General features: G+C 39.7%; 1 long non-coding RNA gene across 3 annotated transcripts in view; it reads left to right on the forward strand.

The window, feature by feature from the left end:
* Positions 1-17,323, forward strand: part of LOC132236929 (uncharacterized) — a 70,440-nt gene that overhangs the window by 32,093 nt on the left and 21,024 nt on the right. For all 3 annotated transcript variants that reach the window (XR_009453416.1, XR_009453415.1, XR_009453417.1), the window contains exon 3: positions 6,367-6,516. This is a non-coding gene — a long non-coding RNA (uncharacterized LOC132236929). The remainder of the gene's footprint in view (positions 1-6,366; positions 6,517-17,323) is intronic.

A 17,323-nucleotide genomic window follows, 5' to 3' on the forward strand; every position in this document is an offset into this window, starting at 1 on the left:
TCTTCTTTTCCAATTTTGATATCTTTTATTTCTTCTTCTTGTCTAATTGTTATGGCTAGCACTTCCAGTACTATGTCGAACAGGAGTAGTGAAAGTAGGCATCCCTGTCTCGTTCCTGTTCTTAGGTGAAATGGTTTTAGTTTTTGCCCATTGAGTATGATGTTGGCTGCCAGTTTGTCATATAAGGCTTTTATTATGTTGAGGTATGAACCCTCTATTCCCATTTTTCTGAGGGTTTTTATCAAAAAAGGGTGTTGGATTTTGTCAAAAGCTTTTTCTGCATCAATGATATGCCTATGTGATTTTTATCTCTCAATTTGTTTATGTGAAGTATCACGTTTATTGATTTGCAGATATTGCACCATCCTTGCATCCCTGGGAGAAATCCTACTTGGTCATGGTGTATGATCTTTCTGATGTAATGCTGGATCCGATTTGCTAGAATTTTGTTGAGGATTTTGGCTTCTATGTTCATGAGGAATATTGGCCTGTAATTCTCTTTCACTGTGTTGTCTTATCTGGTTTTGGGATTAGGATAATGCTGGCTTCATAGAATGAGCTTGGAATTGTTCCTTCCTCTTGAATTTTTTGGAATAGTCTGAGGAGGATAGGTTTTAGTTTTTCCTTGAATGTTTGGTAAAACTCCCCTGTGAAGCCATCTGGCCCCGGGCTTTTGTTTGCTGGAAGCTTTTTGATGACTCCTTTCATTTCTTCCATAGTTGTCAGCCTATTGAGATTTTTAGATTCTTCTTGATTGAGTTTTGGAAGGTTGTTATTTTTCTAGGAATATGTCCATTTCCTCCAAGTTGTCTAGTTTGTTGGGATAGAGTTGTTCATAGTATTTTTTAACAATCCTCTGTATTTCTGTGGGGTCTGTTATTATTTCGACTCTTTCATTTCTGATTTTGTTTATTCTCTCTTTGCTTCTTGGTGAGCCTGGCTAGAGGTTCATCAATCTTGTTTACCCTTTCAAAGAACCAGCTCTTGGTTTCATTGATATTTTTATACTTTTTTTTTGTCTCTATGTCATTTATTTCTGCTCTGATCTTTATTATCTCCTTCCTTCTGCTCTCTCTGGGCTTTTCTTATTGCTCTCTTTCTAATTCTTTAAATTGTAGAGTTAGATGATTTACTACCATTTTTTTTTAGGTAGTCCTGTAGAGCTATACATAAGATGGGAAACCATAAAAATATTAGAGGAATCCACAGGCAGCAAAATCTCAGACATATGCCAAAGCAATATCTTCACTGATACAGCTCCAAGGGCAATGGAAACTAAAGAGAAAATAAACAAATGGGACTACATCAAAATAAAAAGCTTCTGCACAGCAAAAGAAACCATCAACAAAACAATAAGAAAGCCCACTGCATGGGAGAACATATTTGCCAAGTTATCACTGATAAGGGTTTAATCTCCAGCATTTACAGGGAACTCGTACAACTTAACAAAAGGAAGATAACCCAATCAAAAAATGGGCAACAGACCTAAACAGATACTTTTTGAAAGAAGACATTAGGAAGGCCAAGGGACATGAAAACATGCTCAAAGTCACTAATCATCCAAGAGATGCAAATAAAAATAGCAATGAGGTACCACCTCACACCTGTCAGAATGGGTATCATCAACAAATCAACAAATAACTGCTGGTAAGGATGCGGAGAAAAAGGAACCCTCATGCACTGCTGGTGGGAATGCAGACTGGTACAGCCACTGTGGAGAACAGTATGGAGTTTCCTCAAAAAACTAAAAATGGAACTCCCATTTGACCCAGTGATCCCACTTCTAGCAATATATCCCAAGAAACTAGAAACACCAATCAGAAAGGATATATGCACCCCTATGTTTGTAGCAGCACAATTTACCATAGCTAAGATTTGGAAACAGCCTAAGTGCCCATCAGCAGATGAGTGGATTTGAAAACAGTGGTACATCTACACAATGGAATACTACACTGTGGTAAAAAAGAAGGAATTCTTACCATTTGCAACAGCATGGATGGAGCTGGAGAGCATTATGCTAAGTTAAATAAGCCAGTCAGAGAAAGATAAATATCACATGATCTCACTCATTTGTGGAATATAATGAACAACATAAACTGATGAACAAAAACAAATCCAGAGATAGAGAAGCATAGATCAGACTGTCAAACCTCAGAGGGAAGGTAGGGGAGGGTGGGGGTAAGGGAGAGAGGTCAACCAAAGGACTTGTATGCATGCATATAAGCCTAACCAATGGACACAGGCACCAGAGGGGTGAGGACATGAGTGGAGGGTGGGGAGAGGAAGGGGGGGTAAAGACATGTATGTAATACCTTAATCAATCAAAAAATATTAAAAAAGAAATGTTTTTAAAAAACAAACTTTGGATGCTGTTTTAATGCAAGGATATTTTCCAACTAGTATTGATTATGATGTGGAGGAGTGGGGATGTGGTGATGGAGGGTGAAGAAGAACGAGGCCTTGACCTTCCCTGGAGGCCGAACTGCTCTAGGACAGGACCTCAATCATTCCTTCTTTCCTTTTCCATTCTGGCTCAGCACCTTTGCATGTGCTGTCGCTGCTGCCTGGTATGGTTTCCCAGGTGCCTCATTTGGTTAAGCACCATTCTTCTTCAGATTTCAGCTCAAAGTATCACTTCCTCACTGACATCTTCTTGGACCTCCCAGTTAGGTACATGCCCTTATTAGGCATTCATAGCTGCACGCACCTTGCCTTTAGGCAAATCACAAATGTAATTATTCTGTTTCTGTGGTATTTTGATTAATGTCTGCTGCTGGTAGTAACCTAGAAGTTCCATGAGGGAAGGGTCCGTGCATATTTGGCCTCTTGTCGTACTCCTGCTGACTCACACAGTGCCCTGCATAGAGGCACTTTAACGTCTATTTGTTGAATGAATGAATAAAGATACGCAACAAATATTTATTCAGTACCTAGTAGGTGCTCTGTGATAGGCACTATGACCACCTATAAGGGCCCATGAGAAAGGTCCTCTGCCTGAAGTAGTATTCTGTGCAGTGGGGGAGAAAAAGAAATATGATGCCCAGCTAGAGGTTACACACACAGTTCTGGGGAGTAAAGATTTTATGCTGGACATGAAAGATGTATTTCCAAATCTGCCTTTGAAACTCTACTCTCCATTACCTAAGATGGTATTTGCATTAGGTGCAAGGTCTGGTTTTTAAAATTTGAGATATAATTGATATACAACATTATATTAGTTTCTGTGTACAACATAGTGATTTAATAATTGTATATGTTGTGAAATGATCACCACAATAAGTCTAGTTAACAACTGTCATCACACATAGTTACAATTGTTTTTCTTGTGATGAGAACTTTTAAGATCTAAGCAACTTGCAAATATACTCTTCAGTATTATTAATTCTAGTTACCATGCTGTACATTATATTTCCAGGACTTACTTTATTTTACTTTGTAAATTTTCAAGGTATTTATATCCTTTCATTGTGATTTAATTGCACAACGTATGAATAATCACTCAAAAATATTTGAATCCCACCTCTACCATTTGTAAGCAGTGTGATCTGGGTAAATTAAGTTACTTAATGTCTCTAAGCTTTAGATTTTCTGCTATAAAATGTGATAGTAGTTCGCACCACAGGACTGTGGTAAAGATTAAATTCAGTAATGGGTATAAAGGGCTTCTCACAGTTGCTAGCACTGAAGAAGTGATGACTGTTATTATGCTGAGTGTAGCTTCATTGATGCCTATTCATCAGTGCCACCCCAGTCAGCAGCTCTAGTCAGGGCTATCTGACTGCCAATTGGAGGCTCTGCTAGGGCACACTGGCACCCTGGGGCTCAGCCTGTCCACAATCAAGCTTTTCCTGTCTCAGTGGTACCCTCACCTTCCTGTCATTCAGACAGAAACCTCTCCCTTCCCCTCCCTGATAACCAAATTCTGAGGCTTTTCCTCATCTAGCTATACCTTGTTAACATCCCTAGCGTGTGGCTTCTCTTCATCTACAGTGAATTTCAGTATCACTGACAGAATTGCCTAGCGTCTTACCACCTAGCCTTCTCTTGAGTGCATGACTGTCACTGTGCCTTTTCTAACGCGAGTTTAATCATGTTGCTTCTTTTCTTGAAACCCTTCAGGGGGTCTTGATTGCAGGCTGGGATGCAGGGTCCCTCCCAGACTTCTCCTGGCTTTCCTTCCAGAGCACTCTTCTCACCTCCCTCCCTCCCTTCACTTGCACTCTTACCCTACAGCGTGGGATGGCTGCAGGTTCCTGAATCAGCCACACCTAGAATGTGACTCAGGGGGATATCCTTTATACTCACAGAGCCAACCCTGCCTCACCTTCTTCACCCAGCAGACACCTACTTATCTTTCAAGACTTGGTTTAATCATTACCTCCTCTTTAGAAATTTCCTCCCAGGGTAGAGGTGACCATGGTGACTATCATGCCCTCACTTCTGTCAGGACACCTCCCTCTAACACTTTACAACTCTGGCCTCATTGCTAGACTGTGACTAGGTTTTTCATCTTTGCATCCAAAGGAATGGTTTGGAAAAGAAGGTAGTTGTTAGATGAATGCTTTAAAAAAATCAAACCACTGAAAACGATTCAATTCATATTGAAACTCTGACTAGGAAATAGGTGGTCTATATCTACAACTTCTCTGAACAGAGTGACCTCCGTTGCATGTGTAGATATAGTAATAGCACACCTTTGTGCTGCACAAAAAATGTCCACTGTGCTTGTGAAGCTATCCAGTGTCTTTCACATGTCACACTGTAAATATTTGCTTAATTCATGCAATGTGCTAGATACTTGTGGGCTTTAAAAAAGTATTTGGTCTTTTTCTGTTCTCTGAAAGAGGATGAAGTCTAGACTAGGTGTTGGCACCACTGGGCCGGCCAAGAGACTCTGTCTTCCTGTCTGTACTAAGCTCACCAGCTCATGGGGACCATGTTCAAGTCCAGGACACATCCTCTCCACCTTGGGGTCTATGATGATGTCTCTGCTCTGCTGCGCTGGGTCTTTGCCCTTCACTGGACCCCAGGGGCCCAGCACTTAGAAGTCCCCTAGCTGAGCATATTTTCTTTCTGAACTAACACCCTTCCCTTCCTAACTCTACTGTATTTTCCTTTTGAATGAACACCCTTCCCTTCAATACTCTACTGTATTGATCTAACAAATTACTACAAGCACAGCAGCTCCAAACAACACAGATATATTATTGTACAGTTCTGGAGGTCAGCAGTCTGAAATGGGTCTCGGTTGGTTAAAAGAAGGGGAAAGCAGGTTGTGTTCCTTTGGGAGGCTCTAGGGGAGAATCTGTTTATGCTTTTCCAACTTTTGAGGCCACTCACATTCCTTGGCTCGTGACCTTCGTCCTCCTATTCAAAGCCAGCAGCTGGAGGTTGAATCCTTTTCACATTATAGTACTAGAATCTTCTCTTCTGCCTCCCTTTTCCACTTTTAAACATTACACTGGCCCCCCTAAATAACCCATAGTAATCTCCCTATCTCAAAGTCCTCAACTTTATCAACGTCTGCCACATCCCTTTTGCCATGTAAGGTATAGGCTCTGACCGTTAGGATTGGACATCTTTGGGAGTGGGCATTGTGCTGCTCACCACATCTACCATTCCCATGATCTTTGTCATTTTTCACCCAAATATATATATAACCATCTGATTATTTTCCATTCTTTATCAATTTACTTATGAATTTAATAGATAATGTATTGCTTTTGTTATAAAGATGAGTTAAAATATCAGTCTAATATAAAACATACAACCAAGTAAATAATTATAAAACCATGTGAAAAGTACAATATTAAAAGAATGAGTGCCAAGAATCCAAGAGGAAACAGTGCTCCAGTTTTCCCCGAATCAGACAGGAACTTGGAAAGTGCAGGGAAGGCCTCTAAGGGGAGGCTTCTTTGGACAGAATCTTGAAGAATGCGTGGAACTTACTAAACAGAGAGGCAAAGGTGCCAGATAGAGAGGACAGGATGTACAAAGGCCCTCGGGCTAGGCTGTGAGAAAGTGATGGGGTGTGGGGAACTGCTATTAGTGTAATATCTCTAGGACTTTCTGCCATGATGGAAATGTTCTCCATCTGGGATGCCCATCGTGGCTGCCACTGCCACAGTGGCTCTTGAGCAGTTTAGATGTCGCTAGTTGACAACAATACTACATTTTTAATTTGATTTAATTAAAGTAATTTAAAGAGTTGCATGTAACGAGTGTCTACCATAGCGTCAGCCCAGTTACAAAGCATACGGTATCTCTGAGGGATTAATGGGAGGAGAGGAAGCTGGAGAGGTGAGTGGGGGTTAGGTGACTGAAGACCTTTTTTGCCATGCAGGTGATTATGTGTTTCTCTTTTAGAGGTGTGGTTTTCAAATTGTGTTTCATGGAGGCCACTGGTTCCGCGGTTACTCAGAGCTGCTGCCAGAGCTGGTGTAGAGGTGGGGGAGATCCAGGAAGGCTGAGTGGGTGCATGGATGCCTGTTCCTCCTCTTCCTACCAACCCATCTCGTGAGTCTTCAGCTGAGTAGCTCCTGTTTTATCATTTTAATATATTAGGTGTTTTTTTTAATACAGTACTATGGGGGGAAATGAGCGGATGGTGAGAAATGGGATGACAGATTTGCATTTCTGATAGATCACTCTGTCTTGAGGTTGGGTTTCAAATGTGAGGAAGGGGTTAGAGGCGGAGAGAAGAATCTGGAGTTGTTTTCAATAGTTTGGGGAAAAGGTGATGCTGCCTGAATGGAAAGGGGGGAGGGCAGATTTAAAGGGAACTTTAAATAGAAATGAGTAGAGTGAATAGAAATATCTAGGGAATAAAGGGAAAAAAAAGTTAAGAGAACTAAGATGATAACACAGGGCCCTGTTCATTTACACCTCAAACTACTCACTTGAATACATTTTTATCATGACGAATAAACTGGGAGCTGGAGCCACATGGGCTACTGTTTATAGACTGACCCTTCATAGGCTAACTGGATTGTGGATAGCACCTTGCTGTAAGAGGGGAGGTGCAGAAATGACTTGGAGAACATGTGGTTGCATCATACAGCCTGCCACTATCTGAACCAGCAATACCCCGGAGAGGTGCTTTCCAGGTGGCCTGTGGACCTTCAACACGACCAGTTCAACTCAGAAACCTGGGGGAGATGGGGGTGGGGGGTGGGGAATGAATGGTTCAGTAGTCTGCATTTTCAACAACTCACCAAGTAATTCTCATGCACCCTGGGACTGGAAACCCACATCTCTAGAGATGGTTTGCATAGACTTCCTGCGCTTAGTGCCAGACAGAAACTCAGATTAGGGCAGAGATTTTGAGAATCAAGTACCAGAACAATATCAAGTACATGGAGACCCTCCACTACTGTCTGTATTCAATGGAGAAGCAGCAGCAGGGCCCTCCATGGTGTGAGTGGAGCTCAATTGTTTGCAAGTAAGCACCTGTGAGACACACCTGGGCACATGAACTTTACAGGAAAGTCTAAATCCTGCGTAAGCTGCAGGCAACAGTTCCAGGGAAGTATGTGTCATCCTTGTTAATGCGACCTCACCTGCCTGGCCAGCTGGTGAGGTCTGGAAGAGATCAGGTTACAAGTATAGAGATGAGGAAGCTGAGGTCCACAGACTACAGGTCTGTTTTTTCCTGTTGTCTAAGACAACACAGCTGCGGGGTGGGATTCTAACCCAGGCCTGCCTACCTTCAGAAAGTGAGGCTTTGCTTCTGTGCTTCCACATGACAAAGAGTGTTAAAGTTCTTCTAAAGGTTTTGTAAATAATTAAGGAGTGGGATACTCTCCAAGTTTGAACTCATTGTTTTGTTTGTTCTTGGCAAAACTTCCACTGACGTAACTCGGGAGACTTCCAGGGTGTAGTTGAAAGTAGTTTTTAAATGCGTTGAGCAAGAGGTTATTCATTATTGATACAGAACTGAGTACAGATACACTTTGCTTAAATTTATTTTTCTAATTTTTCTCACAATACTTTTGCAAATCATTTATTAATGCAATTCTTATGTAAAAAAAAAAATTTAAATGCTACTGTATAGTTTTGCAGTGTAGCCTGGGTAATCTTAAAAGAAAGGAAATACTTGTGTTTTAAATGATGAGCAGAAAAGCCTTTTACGTAAATAATTGACCACTTCCCTGCAAAAGTTTTAAGATTTCTCTAGAGACAAGGTGAATCATAACAAGTAACCTAAATACTCTTTAGTTTTGAATAGGCAAATAGTTCAAGGCAAAGTGGCTGTTATGCTAAAATGAAAAAAGAAGATGTAAGAAAGAAGGCTTATCAAGAAATTGTCAAGAACTAATGGGCACAGACTTTCTTTTGGTGGTTATGAAAATGTTCCAAAATTAGGTACTTGAAATTAGATGGTTGAATAATTCTGAGGATCTACTTAAAGCCATTTTCCAGTTTAACAGGACAAATTTTATGTTATGTAAATTATATCTCTGTAAAGGTGTTATTAAATAAAATAGTAATAAGAGAACATAAGAAGAGTCAGTAACAAAAGAGAGACCCCCCCAAAAAACTTTCTATCTAGAACTAAAAGGTTTTAAACTAAAAATTTAAAAGATAAGATGGTCACTGTTGAAACCCTAATTAGTTACCTGAGAGATTTTTTTTTTTTTAATCTTAGGGAAAAAGAGACAGAGGGGCCTGATGCATGAAATTCGTGGAAGGGCCTTGGCCCCAGCCCCTACCTGCCGCCACTGCAGCTGGGGGCCTCTGCCCCTCTGCTGTGGTCCCTGCCCACTGCAGCTTTGTGCGGAAAGAAGGACGTCCAGTCTAATTAGCATATTACGCTTGTATTATTATAGATAGATAGATATATATCTATATATATATATGCCCATAGTGTCCGGGCAGGATGCTGGTGGCGTCACCCCGGCAACGTGAGCCCAGCAGGCAAGTGAGGCCCACAGGCAGCACCCAGCAGGTCCTGCTTGCCCATCACCATGGTGTGGAGCAGGCAGGCCCCTCAGAGAGCAGAGAACCATGGGGAGTGGGCCCAAGCCGTCAGTAGGACATCCCCTGAGGGCTCCTGGATTGGATAGGGTGCAGGTTGGGCTGAGGTACCACCCCCTCCGTGCACGAATTTCGTGTACCGGACCTCTAGTGTAAGTAATAAGTTTCCAGAAGAACAAAATACCTGGGTTTTAAAGTTCATATAAGCCCTAGCCAGTTTGATCAATGGTTAGAGTGCCAGCCCATAACTAAAGGTTCTATTTTGGTCAAGGCCACGTAACCTTAGCTGCAGGCTCGATCCCCGGCCCTTGTTGGTTATTTGTGTGTGTGAGGCAACCAATTGATGTGAATCTCTCACATTGATGTTTCTTTCTATCTCTCCCCCTCCCTTCCACTCTCTCTAAAAATCAGTGGGTAAGGGTTAACAACAACAACAACAACAAAATTCATATAAAAATGCAAGAGCAGGCTTCTGGTCAAGATGATGGCATAGGTAAATGTACTTAAACACTCCCACAACCATATCAAATTTTACAACTAAAATACAGAACAACCATCATTCAGAACCACCTGAAATCCAGCTTTATGGAAGTCCTTCAACTTGGGAATTAAAGAAGCACATGGAGACTGGTAGGAGAGGCAGAGATATAGGTGGAATTGGGGAATTGGCTGGTCCCACACCCACGTGTGGTGGTTTAAAATCAGGAGAGATATCTTGGCTGTGAAGGTTTCCTTAAGGAGCAAGGGGTCCCCAGCCCACACCAGGGCTCTCAGCCCAGGGTTCTGGTGCTGGGAAGAGACGTTCCAACTTCTGGCTATAAAAGCTAGAGGGGATTGTGACTGCTGGAGTTCCAGGCAGTTCCCTTTAAAGGGTCTGCACACACACTTACTTCAACTTACTCCCTCAATCTCCAGCACTGGGGCAGCAGCTTGAAAGGAAACTGAGATATTCAGGGAGGAACTAACTTGTCTGGGATCAGGGCAGGAGTTAGAGTGGCAGTTTTCTCCCAGCAGAAGTGATATATCCTATCTAATAAAAGAGTAATATGCAAATTAGTTGTCATTCCATCACTCCGTCGCAAAGATGGCCACACCAATAGCCACAAGATGGCTGGGCCCCACATCAGGACTCATGCAGGAGGCAACTAATCACTTTGATGTTTTTCTCTGTCTTTCCATTTCTCTTCCACATTCTCTAAAAATCAATGGAAAGATATCCTCAGGTAAGGATAAAAAAATAAAAATAAAAATAAAAATAAATGTCATATCCTATGAAAGACATCTTGAAAATGCCTAAAGAAAGTTGTCATTTTTTCATGGTGAAGGGACTGGAGTTGTGTTGATGAAAACACCTTGGTGGCTGTGGTGACTGGCAGTGGCTGCAGCAGCGGGGTGATGGGGCTGGTGTCTTCCCCTGATCAGCCCGGTCGCCTCCCACCAAGGAAGGCCAGACTGCGGCTTAGGCCCACTCCCCAAGGGGAGCAGGGAGCGGGCCTAAGCCATCAGTAGAACATCCCCTGAGGACTCCCAATATGTGAGAGGGGGCAGGCTTGGCTGAGGGGTCCCCCTCAGTGCACAAATTTTGAGAACCAGGCCCCTAGTGTGTGTGTGTGTGTGTGTGTGTGTGTGTGTGTGTGTGTGTGTGTATTATTGATTTCAGAGAGGAAGAGAGAGACAGAAACATCAACAATGAGAGAGAGTCATTGATTAGCTGCCTTCTGCATGCCCCCACCCACACACACACTAGGGACCAAGCCCACAAACTGGGCATGTGCCCTCGACTGGGACCCTTCAGTCTGTCCACAGGCTGACATTCTATCCACTGAGCCAAACCTGCTAGGGCTGTGCATATATTCTCTAGAATTAGTGTTTCAGGATTCTTCAGGTATATTCCCAGAAGTAGAGTTGCTGGGTTATAAGGCAGTTCTATCTTTAATTTTTTGAGATAACTCCATACTACTTTCTACAGTGGCTGCACCAATCTACATTCCCACCAACTGTACACAAGGGTTCCCTTTTCTCCACATCCTTGCCAAAGCTTATTGTTTGTGATTATTGATGATAGCCATTTTACAGGCGTAAGGTGATATCTCATTGTGGTTTTAATTTGTCTTACTCTGATTTCTTAAATATGCTACAACATGTGTACACCTTGAAAACATTATACTAAATGAAAGAAGCTAGTCACAGAAGAGCACTTATTGTATGATTTCATTTATATAAAATGTCCAGAATAGGCAAATCTATAGAGACAGAAAATAGATTAGTGGGTGCTTAGGACCAAGGTGGGGAAGAATGGAGAGTGATTGTTAATAACTATAGGGTTTGTCTTTTTTAGGTGATGAAAATGTTCTAAAGTTAGATTGTAAAGGTGGTTACACAAATCTATGAATTTATTTAAAAATATTGAACCTTATAATTTATGTAATTACTAGATGCCCATGTATGGGTGGGGCAGGGCAGGCAGGACACAATTGGCCTTCCAGGTGGCTGGTGGGATGCCCTTGCTGGCCCAGGATCTGGATCCATCCCACTGACATTTGCGCCGGTTGTTGGGAGCCACCTGGTAGCTGCCTTTATATTATTTCTTTCTTGAAGAACGTCTAGGGAAGGGAAGTGGCCGCTGTGCCCAAGGCTGACTTCCAGGAGGCCAGCAGTGCTGTTGGGATCATGCTTGCAGTGCTGGTCCATTGGTACCTGGCCCGTTCTCCAGAGATTGGACCTGCAGGACTACTGAGGGAGTGAGTGGCTGCCGCCAGGCTGGTGGACCACCAGGACAGGTTGGTCCGCTGAGCGGCGCTCCCACTGTGGGAGCACACTGACCACCAGGGGTCAGCTCCTGTGTTGAGCGTCTGCCCCCTGGTGGTCAGTGTGCATTATAGCAACTGGTCAACTGGTTGTTCTGGTCGTTCTGGTTGCTTAGGCTTTTATATATATAGATAAATTTGAAAATGCTCTTGAAATTTATGGTATATGACATATCTCAATGAAGATGTTTAAAAAACTTAAAGAGAAATAACAATAATGCAAATTATGCAGTTATTTCACTTTCCAGAATCCCATTAATTAATACACTTATGACTTGCTAGTTCTGATCCTTAGGCCAGATTATAATAACCCTGCACTTCACTAGGAATTTCCTGGACACATTCCAAATGGGACTCCTAAGCTGGGCTGGAGAGTCTTAGAAAGTCTGCATTCTCTTTTGATCAATAAAATTGGTCAAAGGAACTATTACTTCAAAAATGCAGGTGTTTGGTTAAAATCTTTCAAAACTTAATGTTAACAGAGAAAATTAATAACAGGGATTTTTTTTGTAGCGGAAGTATTGGGAACATTAGCAAGGCCTGCAGGAGATAGTACCAGAGCACTCACGTATTTATCAGGCACTAATTGAGCTCCTACTATTTTCCAGAGGTTAATAGGCACTGGAAAGACATGGTTACAGGCTGGATACCTGCCTGAAAGTAGCTTACAGTCTAAGGCAGTGGTCGGCAAACTCATTAGTCAACAGAGCCAAATATCAACAGTGCAACGATTGAAATTTCTTTTGAGAGCCACATTTTTTAAACTTAAACTATATAGTTTAACTAGTATACAATATGTAAACTTAAACTATATTGTTATTAACTTAATTAGGGTACTCCTAAGCTGGCCTTTGCTAAAGACGTTCTCAACTTGATTGAGGTACGTTTGCTGAGGTCGACCCCTTCCAACTCTCCCCTCCACACTAGTCTTGTATACTTGTTTCGTCTATCTCCTTTCATTCATCCTATGTGTCCAAACCATCTTAACATACCTTTCTCAATCCTCGACACTACATCTTCTTTCACTCCACAACATTCCCTAAAATTAACTTAATAATCTTTACTTAAAGTTTTAAGTCTTAGTTAAAGTTTAACTAAGTGGGCGGGCGCTCACATACAGTGTGATTGAAACTTCGTGTCCCATGCGCAGAAGTCAGTATTTTGTGGAAGAGCCACACTTCAGGGGCCAAAGAGTCGCATGTGGCTCGCGAGCTGCAGTTTGCTGACCGCTGGTCTAGGGAAAGAAACAAACACATTTAAGTTTCTATGTTGGTGCAAGGAAACTGAGGACACAGGTCAGTCAGCTATTGGCAGGGGAGGCTCTTTGGAGGACTTTCCAAGAACGAATCAGGGTTGGGGTAAGAGTGGGGCTGTGAAGCACAGGCATCTGGGATGTGCATTCCAGGGAGAAGAAAAAGTATTTCAGAAAGGGCAAGCCAATGTCTGCAAAACCCCACACAAGATTGTTCTCTTCTGCGATGCTGTGTTTAAGTGTCTTTGAAGAAGGAACTAATTTGGAGAAGCAAAGTATCTGAGCTTGAGAAAGAAAAGCCTGTGACTCAGTGCTACTTCCTCCTTAAAAAGTATTGTCTCAGACAACAGCTTAAATATGTGTACTAGAGGGAAAACAAAGTTAGTGTTCATTTACCTTCCTTTCTCATCTCTCTTCATACTCAGGTAAATTAGAAAACCAAAGTTCTTCATCATAGGAGCAGCAATCTATATATATAAAAGCCTAAGCAACTGGCCAACCGGCCAGTAGCTTTGATGCACACTGACCACCAGGGGGCAGACGCTCAACACATGAGCTGCCGAGTGACAGCAACTTTGCAGAACACTCTCTTGCACTCCAGGACCCCTCAGGGGATGTCAGAATGCCGGTTTCGCCCCAATCCCCACAGGCCAGGCCGAGGGACCCCACCAGTGCACGAATCCATGCACCAGGCCTCTAGTATACAATATGTATACTTAAACTTAGCACAAATTTTACATTTCCTTTTATAACTTTTTTTCCCCAAACATACACAGAACAATGTACTGAAACCCTATATTCCTGTCAAAAACAGGGAAATACTATATACTTTTTAACTATATATATTCTATGTTAGTATTTGTTTTCTGCTTCTTAAATTGAATTTCTATTTACTATGGCCAATACTATATATACTTCATGTGTTTTCAGTTTTTGAAATATTTGGCCAATTTTCTTTCTCTTTGCCTCAGTTTTCATAGCTGAAAAATTATTGGATTAGACTAGAGATGATCTTTAAACTTTTTCAAAGTTAACATTGTTATAACTAAAAATTGAGAGCTACCTCCAACCTTGTAATAACTGCTTTAATCCACCAGATGTCAATGCAACATAGCAACCTATTTTTTGGTCATTTAAGTCTCTTAGATCCCAGACTTAAAAACAGGAGAATAATAGTAAGTTTTATATCTGTTTTTTATTTTTGTTAAAAGATAAATGTAAAATATTCTTGTCAAAAAAGTCAATATACAAGCCTGTTCTACTTCAAAGACAATAAGCATAACTCTACTAGAGTTAATATTTTTGCAAAGGTATCATATTCTCATGGTTTAAGTTTAAAATTCAGTTTCTCTTTTGAAATCAACACTTGGAGACTATTTCCTATCAGGTAAGTAAGTGGCACCAAAATTTGAAAGTCACTAAATTAGCCGAAACCGGTTTGGCTCAGTGGATAGAGCGTCGGCCTGCGGACTGAAAGGTCCCAGGTTTGATTCCGGTCGAGGGCATGTACCTTGGTTGTGGGCACATCCCCAGTAGGGGGTGTGCAGGAGGCAGCTGATCGATGTTTCTCTCTCATCAATATTTCTAACTCTCTATCCCTCTCCCTTCCTCTCTGTAAAAAATCAATAAAATATTTATTTAAAAAAAAAAGAAAGTCACTAAATTAATCAGTCACTCAATAATTTTTAAAAATTTGAGCTACTGAGGAGAAAATGTTCAAATGTTCAGCGGTAATGGCTCCTCCAAATAGTATTATATTGAGTTAAACTATATATGAAGGTTAAACTATTTATTAACTTATTGATTTAATAATCTGCTTCATTCAGATTTAACTCCTTATGATTAATATTTATTCTGCAGATAAATATAAACACTTTTTTCTCTTTGAAAAAAGGATGATAAAAGTAATTTTAAATATAGATTGACGTCATGTTTAAATCAGAATGTTAGAAAAAGATTGGTTTATTTTATTTTTCATTAAAACTTCAAGTGTAGCAGGGTGAGGAAGCTGCTGGTGTTGCAGTTGTTTAGTTTTAAAAATTCTACTTTTTGCTTGTGAACCATCTTTCTATATATATAAAAGCCTAAATGTTAAGTGTCCAACCGAGCAGTCTACTGAATGACGTGCACTGACCACCAGCAGATGCTCCAACTGGTAGGTTAGCTTGCTGCTGGCGGTCCGGCTGATCGGACTGGGTGAGATGGGGCCGGACATGCCCTGGAGCCCTCCTGTGGTCTGTCCCCAGCCAGCCAACCTCCTGCAGGGACTGGGCGAGATGGTCCTGATCAGCCCCGATCGCAGGCCAGGCGGAGGGATGCCACGCATGCACGAATTCGTGTGCCAGGCCTCTAGTTATAAATATTATGTTCAAAATGTTTGAATTTCAAGCAAACACACACACATACACATGTCAATTATATCTTAATTTTTAAAAATCAAGAAAAAATGAACAATAGTGAAGAAGTTAGTAGGGAACTAAACTGTTAAGTTTTATGAAAACTCATGTAATACAGGGAAGCAATGGCCAGCCTCAGCTCTATATTACCTTATAACAGAAAATTAATGTAAACACATGAGTGAATGCTATTTAAACATATTTAATGTAAATTTATTGGTGATATTATGAAATATGTGTTTGTGTATATTTATAACTGTCTATATTTATATAACATATTTGTAGCTATGTCTATATCTGTTATATCTATCTAGCTACATTACCTTGACTGTTACCCCAATAAATTCAATGTATAAAGTTGTCATATATTTTTAAAATTTTAAAGGAATTTTATAATTATAAAAGGAATATATTTGATTATAGGCCATTTGGAAAATACAGGGAAGAAAATAAAAATTATACTTAAGCTTATCAGTATTTTGGTTTATATCCACTTTTGGTGCACAGGATGATGCTCAACCAACTGAGCCACTCCAGCCGGGCTTATATCCACTTTTAAATGTTTACTTATTTTAATAATAATACAAATATAAGTTTTGGATTAAATTTCAATTTAACATTTTATCATGAATAATTTCCAAGTTTTTAAATATGCTTTGGAAGCATCATTATAATGGCTGCATTATATTATGTCAGATTCATAAATTAGAAGTCATAATTTATTTTGCTATTTACCTACTTTTAGACCTTTGGATTATTGTTAATATTTCACTATTATAAATAACACTACAACGAACATCTATACATATATATTTGTGAACCTATCTATGACTATTTCTTTAGAAGTAGAATTACTGATTTAAGGACTATGAATATTTTGAGATACTTGTCAGTTTACTTTCCTAAAATTAATATCAACTTACATTTTTATAAATAATGTATTGTGAGTACCTGTTACAGTGAAGATTGAGAATTAACATTTAGAGTATATTTTGTCAATTGTGCAGATCATAAATAGAATCTTAATGTAGCTTTATTGTATGTTTCTCTAGTAATGAGGTTGGTAATTAAAAAAAATATATTCATTGCAGTTAGTGTTTTTCCAACCAGGGATTGTCTATTCATGTTTTTTATTATTTAGTGATTTTTAGAGCCTTATTGTTATTTATTAAAAAATCTTATTACCCAATTAAAATATTTATTTTATATTTTTATTGTTTTGTTTATTTTTTTATGCATAAAAGTTTTAATTTTATTTTATCATTTTCCTTTACTCTTTTATTGCCTTTATCTTAGAAAATCCTCTTGTACCTTCATATCAGTTTAAAGACACATCTCTTTTCATCTAATATATTAGAGTTTCATTGTTTACACTAAAATCTTTAATAAATCCATTAGTGTGCTATAAGTTAAATACTTATCTTAATATTTTCCTAAGGGCAGATTACTGGGTTAGTGAAGAATAAATTTGCTGAGCACCTAAAGAAAACAGAATGAACTATATTCAGAGATTCATAAATAATAATTCATAAATGCTAGTAAATTATTTCTTGATAAACTATGTAAGATAGAGATGTCTAATAAAATGGCAAATAAAAATACTTTTAGGTGCATTTATATGAAAATAAATTTGAATGATTCATGAATGTGATTTTAGAATTCAGATATCTGCATGCTTCAACAATGTAAAAATGACAGAGCTTGATTCTTATCCTTCTGATTGCTTAATCCTTAAACTTCTTGTAGTAAAAACGTTTTCATGCACATTTTCATCATAGTTTATATCTTAAACAGTGTCAGGAAAATTTATTGTTGTTTACTTAAAATAAAATACGTAAATATTTCTATATCTGCATATTCTGTGATGTTAAATATAGTTTTTACATAGCTGA

This window comes from Myotis daubentonii, chromosome 6 (assembly GCF_963259705.1).
Source record: "Myotis daubentonii chromosome 6, mMyoDau2.1, whole genome shotgun sequence".
NCBI classification, from domain to species: Eukaryota; Metazoa; Chordata; class Mammalia; order Chiroptera; family Vespertilionidae; genus Myotis; species Myotis daubentonii.